At 46.0% G+C, this 20,590-nt stretch overlaps 1 long non-coding RNA gene across 1 annotated transcript in view; it reads left to right on the plus strand.

Annotated features, from left to right (window-relative positions):
- Positions 1 to 12,181, plus strand: part of LOC105726113 (uncharacterized) — a 68,774-nt gene extending 56,593 nt beyond the window's left edge. Inside the window, exon 3 of the long non-coding RNA XR_010343603.1 lies at positions 11,598 to 12,181. This is a non-coding gene — a long non-coding RNA (uncharacterized LOC105726113). The remainder of the gene's footprint in view (positions 1 to 11,597) is intronic.
- The last annotated feature ends 8,409 nt before the right edge of the window (positions 12,182 to 20,590 follow it).

The following is a 20,590-nucleotide window of genomic DNA, read 5'->3' on the forward strand; positions in this document are numbered from 1 at the left end:
GCAGAAGCCTCTGCTCTCTGGTCGCTGCCCGATGCCACTTGTGTTTCGCCGTCTGTGTTAGCTGACGGTGGTGGCTGTAACACTTGATCAGGAGCTGGGTGGCTTAACACAGTAGACATTTATTCTCCCACAGTTCTGGAGGCCAGAAGTGCAAAGTGAAGGCGTTGGTAGCGCTGCTTCCTTCTTCAGGCTGCAGGCCGGGGCTCCTTCCTTGGCTCTCTCTGGCTTCTGTGGCTCCAGGCACCCTCGGTGTCCTGGCTTGTGACAGCATCGTCCAGTCCCTGCCTTCACTGTCACGTGGCTTCTTTCATCCGTGTGTCCTTTTCCTTCTCCCCCTAGGACGCTCCCACTGGATTTCAGGCCCCCGATGCAGTGTGATCTCCTCTCTAGCCTCACCTGGTTACATCTGCAAAGACCCTATTTCCAATTAAGGTCATATTCTGAGGTTCCAGGGGAAGGTGAATTTGGGGGGGACACAATTTGACTCATGGCAGTGTCTATGTGGAGGCTTGTCTCTCATGCCTGACATCCATGGCCAGTGCTGGATTAGGGCGTCTGTCAGACTGTTGCTCTCAACCCACTGTCAACCCTGAGTCATGCCCTTTCTCATGGCTTCCAGCACTGGAAGTTTCAAGTACATGTCTGAAGGACACACAGTTCAGTCTCCAGTCCTGAACTGCGCAGAACCCAGGACAGTTGACTCTGGACCCACATGCCGGCACGCCTGACTCTGGAATCTGGCATGTCCAATGCAAACGTGTGTTCACTCTGTTCCTCCGGCCTCACCAGCCAAGCCCACGTCCCAGCTCCTCCACTGTGTCAGAGACATCTTAACTCTTGCGACTGTCCCAGCTAAGCTTCTTAGTGTCCTTTGTGATGTGGTCACTTGAGAATTTATGGCAATGAGAGAGACACAGTGGGCCCTATAATGGGTTGATTGAGAAAGGAAATTATGAGGTGACTTCCTTCTTAAGGTGGATTCCTTTTGGGTAAATTATGAAGATAGCTCAGAGTTACTAAAGAATGTGTGCTTCTAAATGATTATATTGTTCATAGCTTCAGTTAAAAATAAATTTTTGCTACTCTTCAAGTATTTAAAAACAAAGACAAATGTCTATCACTAACTAGTGGGAAGGTCATGTAGAGGGTAAATAATAAGAAAGAAAGATAGGTTTTTTTTAGTGGCATTTAATAAAATAGAAGGGGAATGAAGGGCCTGCTTTTTCTTTAAAAGGTAGTTAAATGCTGTTTTGGCGATGCTGAGATTTCACCCAATTTCTCAGTTTTGCAATACTCTTTTGCATTTTAACATGGCGTGGGTTACGCGTAGGCTCTCCCTGAAAAATAACATTGAATTCTTGTGGTCACACATTTCCACTGTGTAGAAAAGTGTGGCATTTAATTCTCAAAGTCCAGTCTTAGTGAATGTGAATGGTTACTTTAGAGCAAGGGCTGGGTGATAGCGCCACAGCTCGTGTTTATTGGGCCTTGAATATTCCAGAGCTCGTGCTGGGCTGCGGACGAGTGTTAGCCTCCGACTCTGTCTCTGATTCACTGAGAGATAAACTGATCCTCAGAGAGACTGAGCAACGTTATCCACGTCACTCAACAAAGGCAGTGGCAGAACGAGGATTTCTTCCCTGGATTCATCTACCTCTACAGCGATGCCCCCAACTACTCAACTCTCTGAAAACATTTTCAAATCGTTGTGTAATACTATTGTGACTTTCAAAGTACTATTAAGATTTCTCAGAAAACTTATTTCCCTAAAGAGTGGAAATATAGGTTACCTAATAATTTTTTTTTTCTTTTTTGAGATGGAGTCTTGCTCTGTTGCCAGGTTGGAGTGCAATGGTGCCATCTTGGCTCATGGCAACCCCCACCTCCCAGATTCAAGCAATTCTCCTGCCTCGGCCTCTTGAGTAGCTGGGGTTACAGGTGCATGCCACTACGCCTGGCTAATTTTTGTATTTTTAGTAGAGACAGGGTTTCACCATGTTGGTCAGGCTGGTCTCGAAGTCCTAACCTTGTGATCCACCCGCCTCAGCCTCCTAAAGTGCTGGGATTACAGGCGTGAGCCACCACGCCCAGCCTACCTAATAATTTCTACAGCATTCCTGCAACCATGCCTAGAAGAAAAGCTGCATGGAGATGAATACTTCCTCCCTCTGCCTCCTGGTCAGCTCAGCCCTCATGGTCTCACGTCCGGCACCCTGGGCAACGAAGCGAGGTTGGAGCCGCCTCACCTCCGGCTCCGCTGTGCTTCAGAGACTGGGTGGCTGATGTTCTCTCACATGGGGAGCAGTCAGAGGAAAGACGGGAAAGGACTCCGATGAGAAAAATCATAATAATGAATAAAGGTCATAAAATAGTGATCATAAAAGTTATATGCAGAGGACACTATATGAGAAAAGATTTCATAGCATAAAGAAACCATTTCTCCTTTCAGTGATAAATCCAGACCATAACTTTCAAAACACAGTGAAACTCTATGACAAGGGTTTAAAGCAGACATACAGAGTAGCTTTACTGCTTCTCCAAAGAGTTCTGCTCAATATAATTTCGAACAAGGTATTTGAATGAGATATGAAGAAAGGCTTCAGAGCTAGGGATTCCTGTTTGCCATGGAAATTATTTTGACCAAAAGATAGAATCTAATTAAGCTGAACCCTTTAAGTACCCTAAACAATTCAGTCTGCCTTTTCATTCCGAAAATATGTTCAAATTTGAAGGCTGGTCTCCTATACATCGTAAGGAACTCTAACTTCCTGTGAATACTTCTTCATGTTACAATTTTTGTAAAGAACCAAAGCATGTTCCAAAGTCCATTTCAGGCAAGTGGAAAAAATCACATCTTTGGCAATGATATCAAAAGGAGTTCATAGCAGCCTCCGTAAGGGGCATTAAGGTGAACAGAGACCCAAATTATATTTCGAATAGGAAATTCGCTGCACTTTCAACCTTGAGCAGGCGGTGACTGTAGCTGTAACAGATGGACGAACCCCTTCGGTTCCTCCTAACCGAGGCTCCCAATGTCTCTTCACATATCACAGAGCACCATGATCATGAATACCGTCATCTCTGGCTTTACGGTTTTCAGGAGGAAAAAAAGAAATGGCTCTGGAATGGCAAGGTTATTGGTAGTACTTTGGTAGTTACAGCCCACTCTATTTTACATCTCAGCACTTAGCTGGAAATGGCTTTTCCACGCCCGGAATGCAGCAGAGGCTGAACTGGAGGGGGTGAGCCTGGAAACCTTGTTGTCACCTTCACTAGCCCCTTTATTCTGGCACACAGGGAACCCAGCAGAAGCTGTGTTAAGGACATCTTTCTTTGCTCTCACTGGGTAGAGTCAAATAATTTACCTCTGCAGCAGGTTAAATTCTTTCCGAAGCGAAGCTGCCTTCTGTGTGCCCGTGTTTATTAAATTACTGCAGATGTCGCGTGAACAGATGGGCGCACCCCCTGAGAAGCAGGGCTGCAATGGAGGGCCGCCGTGCAGCAGAGCTCTGGAGAAGGAGCTGCTCACAGCCCTGTGCAGCCTCTTTCCCATCCTCACTGCTGCATGCTTACTGAATCCCTTCAAAGACCTTTGTCCCCAGAAAAAGGACAGCAGAATTAGAGAGCTGGGACCGGCAGCAGGAAACCCCCTGAGAGCAAAGCGGTGGCTGAAGTTGTAAGATCCCAGTGTGGAGGTGTTCTCCTGGCCAGGTGTTCTGAATCACCATGTGACCTGAGGAATTCACTAAAAATCATCAACTTTTGGGCCCCGTCATAGGTTAGAGGGTGCCCTCTCCCCATATGTCCATGTCCTAATATCTAGACCCTGTGAATGTGACCTTATTTGGAAAGGGTCTTTTGAGATGGAATTAAATGGACAATCTTGAGATGGGTCATCCTGGACTATCTGGGTGGGCTCTAAATCCGATAGCAGGTGTCCTTAGAAGAGAGGCGATGGGGAGACAACCAGAGAGAAGGCTCTGAGACCAGGGAGGCAGAGATTGCAGGGAGGCGCCTGAAGCTGGGAGAGGAAGGAAGTGCTCTTCCCTAGAACCTGCAGAGCTGGCTCAGCCGGGCGGGCACCTTGCTGTCAGACTTCTGTGCTTCAGAGCCCCGGGCAATACACCTCTTGTCGTAAGCCAGGGCGTGGTTGGCTGTTTTGGTAGCTGCAGGAGACAACGAACACAGACCTGCCCCAGGCCTCTTGAAATGCAGTTTTAGGAAGCTTTAAAGTGCTTCTGAGGATCAGATAGGCCAGGATGTACCCTCCATGTCACTGACCAGGATTAGAGGGTTTTGATGCCTACTGCACATCAAGTTACCTGGGAAGCTTTAAACATACGGATGTCCAGGCCACACCTGCGGAAGTCCTGACTCAGGTGACCTGGGACAGATGATTCTAATCACAGGACGTTTGAGACCCATCTAAGATGTTAACAAGCTAAGATGTGGATCCGCTTGTCCCTCGAGTGGAGGGGTTAGTTCCTGCTGACTCCACGGTTGCTGACGCTGGAGGTGGCCACTGTCCTTTGTCTCCAGGGCTCTGCCTGAATTGCACACCCTGTTTTCCTGCCCTTTCTCCACCTGCTTCCACCTTTTTGTTTAAACTGAGGCGTTATTACAGAACGCCCAGATCTTAGATATACGGCCTTGAGTTGTGACAGCTGTATGTATCTGTACAACCCCACGTGATGTCCCCACCCTGGAACGACCTCTTCCATTTCTTCCTTTTTTTTTTTTTTTGGAGTCGGAGTTTCGCTCTTGTTACCCAGGCTGGAGTGCAATGGCGCGATCTCGGCTCACCGCAACCTCCGCCTCCTGGGTTCAGGCAATTCTCCTGCCTCAGCCTCCTGAGTAGCTGGGATTACAGGCATGCGCCACCATGCCCAGCTAATTTTTTGTATTTTTAAGTAGAGACGGGATTTCACCATGTTGACCAGGATGGTCTCGATCTCTTGACCTCGTGATCCACCCGCCTCGGCCTCCCAAAGTGCTGGGATTACAGGCGTGAGCCACCGCTCCCAGTCTTCCATTTCTTTCTCTCAGCCCACAGGAGCAAACGATGTTACGACTTCTATCACTGCACATTAGTTCTGTTTGTTTCCTTAATGTGACAGTTTTTTTTCTGACGTTTTATGACTTTCATTGATTTGCCCTGACATGCCTTCGTTTGTGTATCTCACTGAGCTGCTTGGATTCGTGGCTTGTTGCTTTTCATCAAATGTGGAATTAACTTTGGCTACAATGTCTTCAAGAATTCTTTTTTCTCCCCACTTTTAGTTGGCTTTCTCCTTCTGGGTCTCTAACTTTTTGTCTCTAAATACCAATTCTGTCTTGGCACCGTGGATTACATTTGTAATCCCAGCACACTGGGAGGCCAAGACGGGTGGATCACTTGAGGCCAGGAGTTCAAGACCAGCCTGGCTAACATGATGAAACCACATCTCTATTAAAAGTACAGAAATTAGCCAGGCATAGTGGTGCATGCCTGTAGTCCCAGCTACTTGGGATGCTGAGGTGGGAGAATTGCTTGAACCCGGGAGGCAGAGGTTGCAGTGAGCCCAGTTTGTGGCTCTGCACTCTAGCCTGGGCAACAGAGTGAGACTCTGTCTCAAAAAAAAAAAAAAAAGAAAAAGAAAGAGAGAAAGAAAGAAAGACAATAAGTAAATAAAGAAAGCATCAATTTTATTTCAAAGAGCTCCGAATATGGTGTCTCCATTCTTGTTCTTTCTTCTGAGTTCTAAGCTTGTCGCCGAGTGCCTGTGGTCTCTGTGTTAGAGACGTTTCAAATGCCAGAGCTGAGCTTGTAATTTTACTCCCCACACCCACTCCCCTTTCTGTTACCAGCTTCTATCACCACTTTGATGTTGTTATTCTCCTCACATATAAAGTTGTACGTATTGAGGCAGCACTTTCCAAATGGTGTTCCTTGTGGAATTGCTTCTTGAGATGCGAATACATATTCTCTGTGTGTGTATCTGTGTGTGTGTGTGTGTGTGTGTGTGTGTGTCTGCGGGAGAAGGTTCTCTCTTCAAATAACTTTGAGACCATCTTCCTCCTAACTCCCCACTTAGATACTGACTGTTATAAGTTCCTTTGTCAATGCACTGAGACATTCTGCAGTCAAAAGTGTTTTTAACTTGAATCTTAAAATATCATTACATATTTTTTATTGCATTTTAGGTTTTGGGGTACATGTGCAGAACATGCAAGATTGTTGCATAGGTACACACATGGCCGTGTGATTTGCTGCCTTCCTCCCCATCACCTGTATCTGGCATTTCTCCCCATGCTATTTCTCCCTAACTCCCCACCTCCCGCTGTCCTTTCCCTATTTCCCCCCAACAGATCCCAGTGTGTGATGCTCCCCTCCCTGTGTTTGACCACAAAATTCTTCCTTAAAAATGGAAAGTCTGATAAAATCTGTGGGGCAAATTTTCGAAAATATCAGCACAGAGCTGTCTTTGGCTAATTGTTCTCCATGTACCTCTAGTCAGTTTGCAAACCTCCCACATCCCACCTTCCAATATCTCCCAGACCTGCTTCTTCCTCAGATCCCCATTCACTTCCAGAGCCTGACTGTTAAGCTTCCATCACCTCTCAGGCCAAGGGCATCCTCTCTAAGCTAGCTTCTCTCTTTTTAACTTCTCACCTTTTAAATCCAGTTTTTGCTGGGCACAGTGGCTCACACCTGTAATCCCAGCAGTTTGGGAGGCCGAGGCTGGCAAATCAAGAGGTCAGGAGTTTGAGACCAGCCTGACCAACATGATGAAACCCTGTCTCTACTAAAAATACAAAAATTAGCTGAGCGTGGTGGTGAGTGCCTGTAATCCCAGCTACTTAGGAGGCTGAGGCAGGAGAATCACTTGAACCCAGGAGGTAGAGGTTGCAGTGAGCAGAGATCGTGCCACTGCACTCCATCCTGGGTGACAAAGTGAGACTTTGTCTCAAAATAAAAAAAAAAAATCAATCAATCAATCAATCCAGTTTTCACTTGGCTGACAGAGTGATCTGGAACACAAGTCAGTTTCTTAAAAACCTTTATTGGCTACCCATCACTCAGGGAAGGAAACCCCATCTCCTCAGCAAAGGATCAACCATTTGTCATGCTCAGTGTTTCCTCACCACCCCACCCCACACCCAAGGCTGTGGCACCCCAGTGGGAGCCTTCCGTGAGGAAAAGGAAGCAGGAAGCTGGTTTCAGGCCGGGTGGAGTTACAGGCAGGGAGGCGAGCCTGGCAGTGTTACCCAGAGAAGCATCCTTGGGGCCACAGAGCTGGGTGAAGAGAGACGAGAGCACCCTCGGGAGACTGGAGCCCAAGCCAGCAGCTGAGAGAAACAGAGCAGTGAGTGCAGCTGGGAGGACTGGGTGGGGAAGAGAGGAGGGACCTGGGCAGGGGGACAGGTCTGAGAGCGTGGGGAGGGAAGCGGACTTTGCCACAAGGTAAGGAGGGCTGGCATTGACGGCTTTCCTGCAAGTGAGTGGGTTCTGACCCTCTCCTCAGGGTGCAGGAGGTGGTGACCAGGAGGGACTCTCCTTGCCACATCCTCACTGCTTCCTTACAAGGTGCAGTGATGGCTTACAGCCCCTTCCTGGGTCCCTGTGCACAGAAACACCTGAAGCCTTCCCCAGTCCTGCCCTTACAGTGAATAGCTCCCTCGTCTCTCATCTCAGCACTCAGCTTATTTCTGGCACGTTGTCCTGTTTTGTTGATATTTTTGTTTCCCCCCATGGGAGCTCGCCACAGGGCCAGGTGAGACCGTGGGGATTTGCTGCGAGATCCTCCCCTTGCTCGCAGCGTCTCTCCCTTCCTGAGGGTGCCGCGTCTGCAGGCGCGGTGGGAACATCCACACTAGAGTCAGTAGTTTTCCTAAAGAATAGATTCACCCTTTCGTCACGTCTTTCTTTCTGTCTTTCTTTCTCTCTCTCTCTCTTTCTTTCTTTCCTTCTCTCTTTCTTTCTTTCTTTCTTTTTTTTTTTTTTTTGAGACGGAGTTTCACTCTTGTTACCCAGACTGGAGTGTAATGGCGCGATCTCGGCTCACCGCAACCTCCGCCTCCTGGGTTCAGGCAATTCTCCTGCCTCAGCCTCCTGAGTAGCTGGGATTACAGGCACGCGCCACCATGCCCAGCTAATTTTTTGTATTTTTAGTAGAGACGGGCTTTCACCACGTTGACCAGGATGGTCTCGATCTCTTGACCTCGTGATCCACCCGCCTCACACCAGTCTTTCTTAGAACTTTACATGCAATTAATTCTCAGAAGGAATTACAAGATCGGCACCATCATTATCCTACTTATAGATAAGAAACTAGGCAGTTTATGGAGAAGTAAAGTAAGTGACCTCTCGCAGTGGTAGAGTTGGGACTTGACACAGCTAAAGCTGTCTGGATTCTGAGCCCAGATGCTCCATCTCGAATCTGTATTGCTTAAGAGAAGAAAAGTTGATTGAGTCTCTGGACCTGTTCACTGCAAACAAGAAGGTGAAAATATGAGGAGCTGGTCTGAGAAGGAGATGGGGTCCTGGTATTAACGTTAGAAACGTCGGCAGGGTGGGGAGTCCTCCGGGTGTCCTGAGCTGACCTAGAATAGGGCACCTTTCTCACTTTGTGCTTCTCCCACTCCACGAGACTCCTCCTCACCTCTACTGACCCGGTGATGCCTAAAAGATTCACTTTGCCTGATTTTAAAGCAAGAAGGAACATAAACTTCTGTCGACATGGTCCCTAAGCAGTCTTTATTCTAGTTTTTATTTCAGTCTGAGAGAGTACGGAGATGAGGAAACAGAGGAGAGAGGAGGGACGGACGTCAGAGACAGAAGCAGGAGACAAAGGGCACAAACGAGGGTTGTAACTTGGGGACACTGAGGCTTGATGGGCTTCCAGTGAGAGTAGCCAGAGTCTGTGTCCTGCTGTTTCCTGGGGACACAGCTTCCGTGTGGGGTCACCTGGATTTTGAAGCGTTTGGTGTCATTTACCTGCTGATCAGAGCTCTCCACGCACTGAAACCCCAGTTCTCCAGTTGAGACTCTAGAAGTCTGCGGTGCCCTTCGCGCAGGAGGAGTGCAAGCTGCCCACTTGAAAAACGTCCTCAGAGTTGCAACCACAGGGGCCGAGTCAAGAACACTTCAAAGGCTGGATGCAGTCCAGCCAAGAGGTTGGCTCTTTCCCTCAGCCAGCTCTCCCCCATGCTACCATAAGGAGAGCCTTGCAGAGCAGTGGCAGGCAGCATTGGCATGGTTGAGAAACTTCTGCATGAGCCTTAGCGAATGCATTGGCATTCCTGGATGAAATACATTAAAAATGAAATAAATCCATATCAATAACAAATCATGATGCAGTCACCTTTGATAGAGTTAAAAATAAACACCTTTGTAACCCCTCAATGTGGAAAATCACGAGCCTATGAGGATTCAGTTACAGTATTTGCAACTACTTGGAACATATTCTTTTTATCTCATTTCTTATATCTATAGGCTAAATACAAATTGATATCAATGATGATGATATTTAGCTTAATAAGTTTATGACTTTTATCTGAATTGTTCCTAAATAACTCACAGCAGCCAGTGGCTTCCAGGAAAAGTGTACGTAATTTTCATCATCTTGCCAGAGACAAGGGGTTCTGCTGGGTTCATCTAGAAATCAAGACATATTCCTTTAGAGGCTTCCCTGTGTGCATAAGCCATATGCCTTACTTGGCATTTATTTGTTGATATTTATATCTCTTTGAAACAATATTGACAGCTTTGCTTAAATAAATGAACATTCCCGTGTCCATTTTCAGGTGGCCAGAACAGTCAGGGGATGTGAACAATGAGTTCTCATAAATGTGACCCGTGTTTAAACTAGAGAATCATGATTGACCAAAATCATTTTGTTTATTTGTCATGCCACCCTCCCGTGATGCTATAATACCCATCAGATAATCATCTCTGCCAGCAATAAATGCAGCCACTGACACCAGTTGTAAGGAATGAAGTCAGGATTGTCCGTGCGATGAATTTGACCTTTTCAACTAAGCTTTAATTTTGCTCTGCTTTTTTTTCATTTTGTATATTACTCAGATCTCAAGGTGATAAGCATGTAAAGTAAAACCTGTTAAACATCTTATGCTGTATTTACCATTCCCTTAACTGCTTTTAAACAAATTCCATACTTCCGTCACAAATTCCAGGAAAAGCAGAGAGTGTAGAAAAAGAGAAGAGAGAGAGATATTTTATAATTTTTAGGAGAGGTCAGTATTATGATTATGAAACAGAAAAGTGCTGACTACTCTTTTCCTAGGTTGGATGAGAAATCTGGAAATAGGATATTGGTGGTAAAAGGGGAAGAGTGGCTTAGGAAGAGTCTCGGGGAAATTTGGCGAGTACCTTTCTCCCAAGCTACATACAGATATTCAGCTGTTGGTAGCATCATATTCCACACAATGAGAAGCAAGGTAGGGCCAACATGCCACTCTGGAAAGTCAACAGATAAATGCAGAGTATCTAATGCAAATGATTGAAAGCAAACGGTGACTCTGAGCCAAATAGGAGCTTCTCGTGTAAATGGCTGCACCACCTTCACTGCAGTTGGACAAATGTTTTATCATGAAAACATTCTAAACATGAATCCAAATCTGTAGGGTCAAATCAATAGATACACAGCAAAGCATTTACTGTGGTTCCAGTAACTATTTGATCAGAATATCCTTCTGTTTTGGCATTTTGTTTTGTCGTATTATGAAGTAAGTGGTCTTACAGGGTGATTGTTCCATAAACCTTTTTTTTTTTTTTTTTTTTGCTGCTTTATTCCACATCCTGAAGAGCAGCGTAAGTGTTTTTCCTGCCAACGCTGCTCCTCATGGTGATTCAGCCTTCTAGAGGCATTAGATTTATGTTGCTAGTGCAGGACCACTTTCGTATGCAACAGGCCACGGCCGTAATTTTTGCTGCCTTCTATTTCTCATGGCCAGCACTCCAGGAATTGGTAGCTTTCTTAGTCACTTTTTGAGTAATGCATGGCTTGGGTATCAGAACTATAGGCCCCTATGATGTTGAGATTTAACACATTTTTTTTTCTAAGAACCTATTAATATCCAAATACTGTAATAACTGGAAGTACAGGAGTTAAAACGATACCTTCTCTATGTACAATGTAAAAGGAAGGCAAGAAACACACTCACAGCTGCAGGGTAACCACGTGCCAGCTACCACTGAAGCCCCTTCCCTACGGCCTCATAGGGTCCTTACAAAACCCCTAAGAAGTAGGTATTGGTGTCCTCATTTAAGAGATGGGGAAATTGAAATGTAGGGAGGGCAAAAAAACATGAAAGGCAACATTAGGTGATGTGTAAAAGCTCAGGAGTTGAAAACCAGACAGGCGTGCGTTCAGATCCCTGGTTGCAGGCCGTGTATGCTCAGATGACCTCGGGCCACACGCCGCTGTAGCAGATGGTTTTGGTTGCCTTCTGAGGGTGGTCTCCCACTAGGTGGGTCCACGTTTCAATCCTGGACCTGTGAATAATCTCTTGTATGGTGAAACATTCTTGGGAGGATGCATTCGTCCTGGGTTACAGGGGTGGGCCCTACATTCAAGTGCATGTATTTTTGTAAGACAGACACACAGAAGAGAAGACAAGTGCAGAGGAGAGTTCGACGTGATGACGGAGGCCAGGACCGGGTGACGCGGCCACAAGCTTCGGAATGCCTGGAGCCACCACGTGCTTGAAGAGGCAAGAAACAGCCCTCCCTGGGAGCCTCCTGAGGGAGCAGGGTCCTGCGGACACTTTGGTTTTTGGACTTGTAACTTCCAGGGCTGTTAGATAACACATTTCTGTTGTCTTAAGCCACCCAGTTTGTAGAACTGTGTCACGGTAGCCGCAGGGAACAGACGCAGCCCTTTCCCACCTGTTCCCAGCTTCTTCCTGGTCACTAGGTCCTCTGTGCTGTTCAGGCATCCCTCCTCAGGGAAGCTGCTATCCTCTCCAGCCCAGACGTGGTGTCTGACTATGGGCGCCTGTTTTCATCACCCATGAGGAGTGAGGGCAGAGACATTTGGCAGTGTTCTTGCCCCCGACCCTAGGGGAGAGGCTGCATGACATGGCTGTCTCCTGTAAAAGCTTCCTGAGGTCTTCCCAGAAGCCTAGCAGGCTTTCTGTAAAGCCTGCAGAACCATGAGCCAATTAAAACCCTTTTTCTTATAAATTACCCAGTCTTAGGTATTTCTCTTTTTTTTTTCCAACTTTTATTAAGTTCAGGGGTACACGTGCAGGTTTGCTACACAGATAAACTTGTGTCATGGGGGTTTGTTTTACAGATTATTTCGTCACCCAGGGATTATGCTAGTACCTGTTAGTTATTTCCCCAATCCTCTCCCTCCTCCCACGCTCCATGATAGGCCCCAGTGTGTGTTGTTCATAGCAACAGAAGAAGAGCCGAACATAGGGGCTGACCCAGAATAATATCTCATCTGGGTCAGGGGGCCAAGGGCGGTGTTTATGCAGGGTCGACCTGATGAGCTCCAAATGGAAGCAACAACCAAGGGTTTGAACTAGAACATGTGCTCAAAGTGGACACAGATAGGGAACTCTCAGCCGTCACAGTCCTGCAGTGTGGTACTGTCGTGACCCTTTAAACAGACCCCAGTATGGAGGGTGAGGGTGAAGTTTTACTTGTCCCATCATTTGTTATATGATAGATAATTTTTAGAAAATTCTATTATCATTTCTGTAGACATATTACTTCCTAAAATTTTGTATAAATTCAATGGAAAGACCATAGAAAATCCCAAAAGGGCCTTCCATGGATGTTGATGAAAATAATAATGCTGAATATTATGTTAGTAAAGAGCTGACATTAGCTAGAGTATTTCTGAATAGAAAGGGCAGGGAGAATGGATTTCTCTTACTAGGTATCAGTACCTATTATGAAGCTACGTAGTAAATCAATTAGTGCAGTATTGGTAATAGCAAAAATTGACAAATAGAATGAAAGAGAGCCCAAAAATAGACCTGTACACATATGGGATTTCGGTATATGACAGACACAGATGTCAGTTCAGTAAAAAGGACTGGGATGCATGGTCATACATATGGAAAATATAAAGTTTGATCACTACTTCATACTCTTAAAGTAAAAATAACTCCAGATGAATTAAGAACTTAACATCAAAAATAAAACTTAACCACAGCCAGGGACAGGACAATGGAGACAGCACAGCAGCCACCCCTTTGGGCTCCTGGTCTCCTCTTTCAGGGCCAGTGACCTTTGTCTGGCCCTGGGCCTGTCCTCCCCTCCAGCAGGCAGATGCTGGCTGCCCCCCGTCCTCCAGCTCTGTCAGGTCTGTGGCTCTGCCCCTCACCTTCACGGGCAGAAAAGGGCCTTCTGAGAAGGTCTGGAAGGGAAAAGACTGTGATGCTAACATACAGAGGATCCTTGTGTGCTAGACCTCAGAAGACAAGGCTCCTATCCACTCAGTTGTGGGCACTGTGGTCTCGAGCCAGGTGAAATCTTTGTGCCTCATCTGATACCTGATTCCTAGGAAGAGAAGGCCACTTTCTACAGAGGGGACAGGAGGATGAAAAGGGCACTTTCCGTTTTGTCTCATAAATGGAGGCGAGTTTTTGTCATACATATTTAGTGTACTTAGACTAGTATTATGGCAGAGGAAGGGATGGAGATTACAGAAATTTTGAAAGAACCATCATAGGAGTCAATGATTAATTGGCAATACTTGTTTAAAAATACAGAGGCTTTAAAGAACAATCTAGGATCTTAAGCCTGGGGTGGGAAGGAGTGGATTGCAATGGTGACTGTGTGCTGTGGAAATCAGTAAGAACCTGGGGAGCTGGAGCTGGTTGTACAGGGACGGTGAGTGCAGTGCTGGGTGTGTGGAAGCTGAGGTGACGGCAGGACTCGTCACGTGGAGACTGGAACTGCCCAGCAGGCAGCTGGCAATGCTCAGAAAGCTCGAGGCCGGTGATGCAGATTTGGGCATTACCCCAAAAACATGGCAATGAAAACTGCGGCAGCCAAGAGTCAGTCACACGAGGCAGTGTTCACCCGGACGATGGCCAGTTATGGATACGCCCCACACCGTCGCATCTGCAACCAGTATCTTTCCAAGAAACAGCACAGAAACAAACAGAAGTAAGTATTCCAAGGGCTACATTTATGATTACCAGGCCTTAGTTTTCTGAGAATGTGGAATTTATTTATTATATGGTGCCTTAGGGTTCTCCAGAGAAACAGAACTAACAGGACATATAGAGCTGTATACAGAGAGACTCAGCATGGGAACTGGCTGACACAATTGTGGAGGCTGCACATCCCACGCTCGGCCATCTGCAAGCAGGAAAGCTGGTGGTGTGGTTTCAGTTCCACTCTGAAGCCCTGAGAAGCAGGGAGCCCAGTTTGAGTCTGATGTCCCAGGAACTGGGAGCGTTCATGTCTGGGGGCAGGAAGAGATGAATGTCCCAGCTCAAGCAGAGAGCAACGTCTCCTTCCTCTGCCTTTGTGCTCTATTCCAGCCCTCAAAGGACTGCACGATGCTCACCCACATGGTGAGGGTGGGTTTCCTTACAGTCCCCTGATTCAAATGCCAATCCCTTCTGGAAACACCCTCACAGACACACCCAGAAACATTGCTTTACCAGCTCTCTGAGCACCCCTTAGCTCAGTCAGGTTAACATGTAAAATTCACCATCATCTATGGAAATAACCTTTTGATTCGTTTTTGTCTTTTTTCAGGATTAAAACCACATTGGGACTCTCTCAGAAATAAGGTATGGTCTTGCCTCCCACCACAGCTGCTTGTTGTGTGTAAGAACCATCTTGGAAACGTGCATATGTTCTCAGAAGATGTTTAGAAAGGATTTCGATAGGGGTTGTTAAAGAAAAAATTATTCATGACTTTAAGAAGACATTATTCAAAGGGGCCGTGATAATAGGAACAGGGACCATTTCAAAGGGGTCTTCCGGGTGGGGAGAGATTAGACTCAACTTCAACTCCAACAAGAAGTGAGATTTATGGCCAAGGACAGGGTGGGGGTCAGTGGATGGAAAATTAGTGTGAGGAGACATCATGGATAAGGGGTTTCTGGCTGAAATGACTCAGGACTATTTTGGAAGGTAAGCCTGGGTGATCGGATACCAAGGGTGGGGAAGTTTTGCTAAGCTGACTTAGCAGGATTCTTGCTCACAGTGGATTCTTTGGACAGTGGGGGAGACTAGGGTTGGGGCTAGTCAATCGCAGGACTTAGAGAAATACAACTAAAGTTTTGGTGGAAGGAGAGAGTCTTCATCAAAGTAAAGCTGAGACTGCAATGATATGGCCATGACTTGCCATTTTATGTTTCTAAACAGGGTGGTTCTGTCTTGGACCATAAAGTCAGTCTGTGGATTCAGCCCCTGGCGTTGACTTGGGCTATGCTTTTCACCCTTGAAATAGCTCAGCCAAGGCAGTTCAGCCACGCTGGGTTCAGTGGGAGGGAGAGGAGTTCAGCCGGGGCTTTAGGAGTATGCTGTGGAGGGCTTGTCATCAGCTTCTCTTACGTGGCCGGCCAAGTGTTTACCAGCTCTGTGATGGGTACTGCACATCCGGGCAGGAAGGAGAGCAAGTGTCCATTTCCTTGTAGTTCTCCTTCAGTCTGTACCTACCCCATTTCATTAGCAAATTGTACGTTCTAGCTGTGATACAAGAAGCTGGGAGGTGTGGTGTGGGCGAACTAAAATGGGTATCAGGAGAGGCTGGTTCCAGTCCCCTGGGATGAAGCACCTAGCAAGCAGGAAGCCCTTGCTCTTGTTCCAGGTCAGGTGGCACCTAAAGCAGCCAACTGAATGCACACGTGAGAACTCCTGTTTCTGGTTAGTGCTTGGGATGTTTCCAAGGACCCCTGGAGCCCCAGGCTTCCCGTAAAGCTGGGCTGCCTGGCCAGCCCCCAGGACTATGAGGACACAGGAGATAAGGTCTGGTGAGCAGGGCTTTCCCACACAGATGGCCTGGGGACCATGGGGGATGGGGCTGGCAATCTTTTGTGCTCCATAAACGCACTGTCAATAAATACGGGCCACAGAACATGCCTCAAGGACCTACTTTTTTATGTGGAAGTTTATGGAATCCTGTAGAAGACTTTTGAAAATGCAACTGAGGGAGGGAGAAACCTTACCCATAAAAAGGCCACTTCCATAACCGCTCTGGTAAGAAAGGCACGTTCAGTTTGCCCAATGTTAAACATTAAGAAAATTTCAAGTAGCTGGGAATGTCTCCTAGCAAAACAGACACAACAGTCTTCAAATAACCCATCACTAGAACTTCTGAAAGTAAGAGTATAAAGGAAGGAGCCCAGGGAGGGGGCCTGTAGAAGCTGGACCGTGGTGGGAGGATAGAATGGTGGAGCCTGACTTCCCAATCAGGCGTTTGCGAGCCAGATTCAGCTTTCTCAGGACTCCCGGCAACCAATGAAGGACGTGGGGAGCATCAGGGCACAATCAGCTCCCGTGCCAGGGGAGCGATTTGGGGCAGACGGTGATTTTGGAGATGACTCTAATTTCCTAGCTGACAGCTGCTGTGAGGACCAGATAAAGACAGGGCAGTGGGAATGGGCGTGGCAGGTGGACTAAAAATCAATTTAAGGAGATGCGTGGAAAAAATGTGTAGCCAAAATTTTGAGGTTAGAAACAATTTAGGATACAGAAAGAACATGAGTGGAAGAAACAAATGTAATGATACTGTAGTGGAGAAAAAGAACAGAAAGGATTTCCACAGATCTATATATTAATGCATGGAATTTGGAAAGACTTAAGAATTTCATGTAATGAGGTTAATAAAACCTAAGGCTGAGAGCAGGCTGGAGGATACACTCAGGCCTGGAATACAAGCCTGGGAGGGCAAGCAGTCTCAGTTTTCCATGCTAAAATTTATGAAATACTTGGTGTGTAAAAGGTATAACTTGTATGCAGGTGTGGATCCAAGTTTTCAGGGCTCAACGGTTAGAGTTTTTGGAGTCTTCCATAAGAAAGGAAGTAAAACTCACTTTCATCGTCCTCCCTCCTACCAGAAACAACTATTCTCCTGAAACCTGGCCTTACCTTCCGCTTGCATTTCTTTACAAGGTTTTGATGCATATATATGTATTTCCAAAGAGTATTTATTTAGCTCCATATTTCTGAACTCTATATAAACGATGTCAGAACACATATTTAATTCTGCAGTTTGCCTTTGTTGCTCGAAGTTTTAGATTCGTCGGCACTGACAAATGCAGCCATTAGTTCCCTTTCCCTTGTGTGTCAAAACAAAGGCATTTCCTGCTCTGCACATCTGTGAAACTCATGCAAGTCACAACTCAAGCCTCCACTTGCACAGTCGCATGGTAACTGAAATTGTGTATCACATTTTTTCCCCATCAGTCTTTTGTCAAACTTGCCAGTTTTTGTTCTTACATACCTTATACTTGGCTCCAGGTACATGAGCAAGAGGTTTTCTGTGGTGAACACCCAGGTGAGGAAATTCTGCTTTATGGAGAATCTGCAGTTTCCACTTTTCTAAATAATGCCAAGTTGGCCAGCCAGGTGGTTCCACCGACATACATCCCACCAGCAGGAGATGAGAGTTCCCTTTGCCCCATTCACTGTTTTATTGATTAAAAGTTTCTTACCAATCTAGCAGATGACAACTAGTAACCCATTCTGCATTTTCTTGATTTTAGTGAGACTTAAAGTATTTTTGGAAGTTTATTAGCTTCATGTTTTCCTCTTTACTGAAATGGTCTTTTGCCTGTTAGGGCAGCTTTTTCCTCCTTTTTTGGGTGGTTATATTTTCTGAAACATGATTTTCCTCCTTTTCTGGGGGTTCTTGGTGTACTCTGAAAAGTGATGCTTTCTTGGCTATGTGTTCTTTAAAGATTTCTCATTCGTGGCTTATTTTTTTTTTCTGATTAAGTTCTTGATTTTAAAATCAAACGTTTTCTTTATGGTTTCTAATTTTGTGTCTTAATAAATTCTTTCCAAAATGTTGTAAGGATATTCTCCTGTCTAGTTTTGCAAAAAGTAAAGGTTTTAATTTTCCTGGAATTGATTCTTGTGTGGTATGGGGTAGAGATTTCATTTCATTTTCTCCCACATGGATATATGACAGTCTCAGCACTATTTGTTGAATACTGAACCCTTTCCATTGCACTGTAACCTTTGACACATAACTAGTTTCCACAAGTGTGTAAGTCTGTTCCGGGCTCTCTATTCTGTTCTGTTTATTCCACTGCCTTGTCTATTGATGCATGAATGCCTTGCTGCACTGATTACCACAGCTTTCTAGGAAGTGCAGATACCTGTTTGGGCAAGTACCTCTACCTCAATCTTTGTAAAGGTGTGCAGTCTTCAAAGAAACAGGTCAGCTCAGAGTAGCCTAGCATGCTTACCACCGATTAGTCCAGCGGCCTGCCTCAGCCATTCCTACACCCGCGAGCCCGGTGTGAGCGGACGGCACAGCTGTGCAGACCTCCATCATCACCCACTTCCTGCGTTGTCTCACACTGGCCACTGCTCCCTAGTCAGTTTCCTCCCTTCTCCTTCAGGGCTTCTTCCAAGCTTTCATCTTCCCCTTCAAGTCCCAACACCACCCCGCCTTGCCACTCAGCTGACGACACATGGAGGCTGACCCACTGGGCTGGGCTGCCAATGCGTCATCTTTCCACAAACTCCTCTGCCTGAGCCACTTTCCTGCCTCCTGCCAGCTCTGCTCTGAGTTCAACCTGCCAAGACCTTACTCCACTATTTTCTTTGATCTTCCATGCGTTTCCAACGTCTCCTCCATGGCCTCCCTTCCTTGAGCACATTCCCAATTACTTTCATCTTTAACAAAAATATAAATCAAACCAATGTACAATTCAAAACAGAAACACAAAATCCTTCCCTTAGACTCTGCTGACCATTACAGGGAATTAGGGGATTGCAAGATGCTGCTGGTCAGATGACCCCAGCATGGCAAGCTTGCCTCAACCGGCCCTCGTGCTCCTCTCAGGCAATGCCCTTGCTCCCTAGGCTCCAGTTACTTCCTCTCTGCAGGGCACACCTAATCTTCTCCAGTTCAAACAGCATCCTGAGTGCCAGACTTGAGAAGCTTGTTGCTTCTAGGTCTTCAGCTGGTTGAATGATGCACCTTGAGCTCAATGTAGACCTTACTGTTTTCTGATCATAACCCATTCCTATCCTGGATTTTAATATAGTCACTCAGAGACCTGAGTTATTCTAGACTCCTCCCCCTTTGTGACTTCTCACATGCACTTGGTCACAAAGTCCTGTGCTTCCCCCAGCCCCACACACTTCTCAGGTGTACCACCTCCTCTCTAGTTTCATCCTCTCGTCTCAACTATTATAGTAACCTTCACCTGGCCTCTGCCAAATGCAAGCCATCCTGCACACAGCTACCACTTCTAAATACAGGCAGAGCAGCTTAATTCTCACTCGATTCCTGTGTTCTTCAGCGCCTACAGGCTAAAACCTTAACCCTGTCACATGACACACATGGCCCTTGCACTCCACACCCCACTCCCAAGTATTTCAGTGGCACTGGCCTATTGTAGTCTGACATATAGCATACCCTCAATCAATATGTTGCATGAAATCTAACAGATGGAACACATGAGTGGTACTATATAAAATAAATAGTAAGTGTAACCCTGAGTGGAAATCTATGAATTAGGAATTAGGGAACTGTCTTCAGATGAGAGTAAGAGAAACAGAAGTAATATTGTAGTGGCTTACCAAATGGAAGGAAACGGATAAAGTATTACTAGCATCAATCAACAATAGTTATGAAGGGAGCTTGCAAGGTGGTTAGGCTGGAAATCTCACTGGGCTAAAAGCAGAACTTCTGATAAATTCTTGCCATGCAAATAATTTCTTCATTAAGGACGAAGAGCAAACAGTGAGAGGAGAGTCTGCTCTAGAGTTAGTTCTGAAAAGAGTTCACTGATCAGATGTGGGGGAGTGACAGAGGCCTTCTAAGAAAATGACCAGAGCATTCGCAAATTCACAAATATGACAGACAGGGATACCAGGCAGAGTCAGATGTGTGCCCTAGATTTCAGAGAAAAAGAGGAAGTAAGCCCATGGACAGAGACACCACAATCAAAGTGGATTAAAGAGGGTCTTTTCAAAGAGAGAAATGTTAACATTTAGTAGGGTACATCAGAGGGAACAAGAACAAAGATCTAGAGAGTTACACGTCACATTTTCCTATGGCTATACAGAAAAATCTCTTACTGGTACAGAGATTTTTCCTTGTGAAAAAGTAATTTCATTTTACTTCTAATTATAAAAGCTCAGGTCTTTTTTTTTTTGAGATGAAGTCTTGCTCCATCACCCAGGCTGGAGTGCAGTGGCAGGATCTTGGCTCACTGCAACCTCTGCCTCTTGGCTTTAAGCAATTCTCCTGTCTCAGCCTCCTGAGTAGCTGAGATTACAGGTGTGCGCCAACATGCCTGGCTATTATTTTTTTTTTTGGTATTTTTAGTAGACAGGGTTTTACCATGTTGGCCAGGTGGGTCTTGAACTCCTGACCTCAAGTGAGCCACCTGCCTTGGCCTCTCAAAGTGCTGGGATTACAGGTGT

The sequence above is a fragment of the Aotus nancymaae genome, unplaced genomic scaffold, assembly GCF_030222135.1.
Source record: "Aotus nancymaae isolate 86718 unplaced genomic scaffold, 86718_ANA_hifiasm-v0.15.2.pri h1tg000020l, whole genome shotgun sequence".
Classification (NCBI taxonomy): domain Eukaryota; kingdom Metazoa; phylum Chordata; class Mammalia; order Primates; family Aotidae; genus Aotus; species Aotus nancymaae.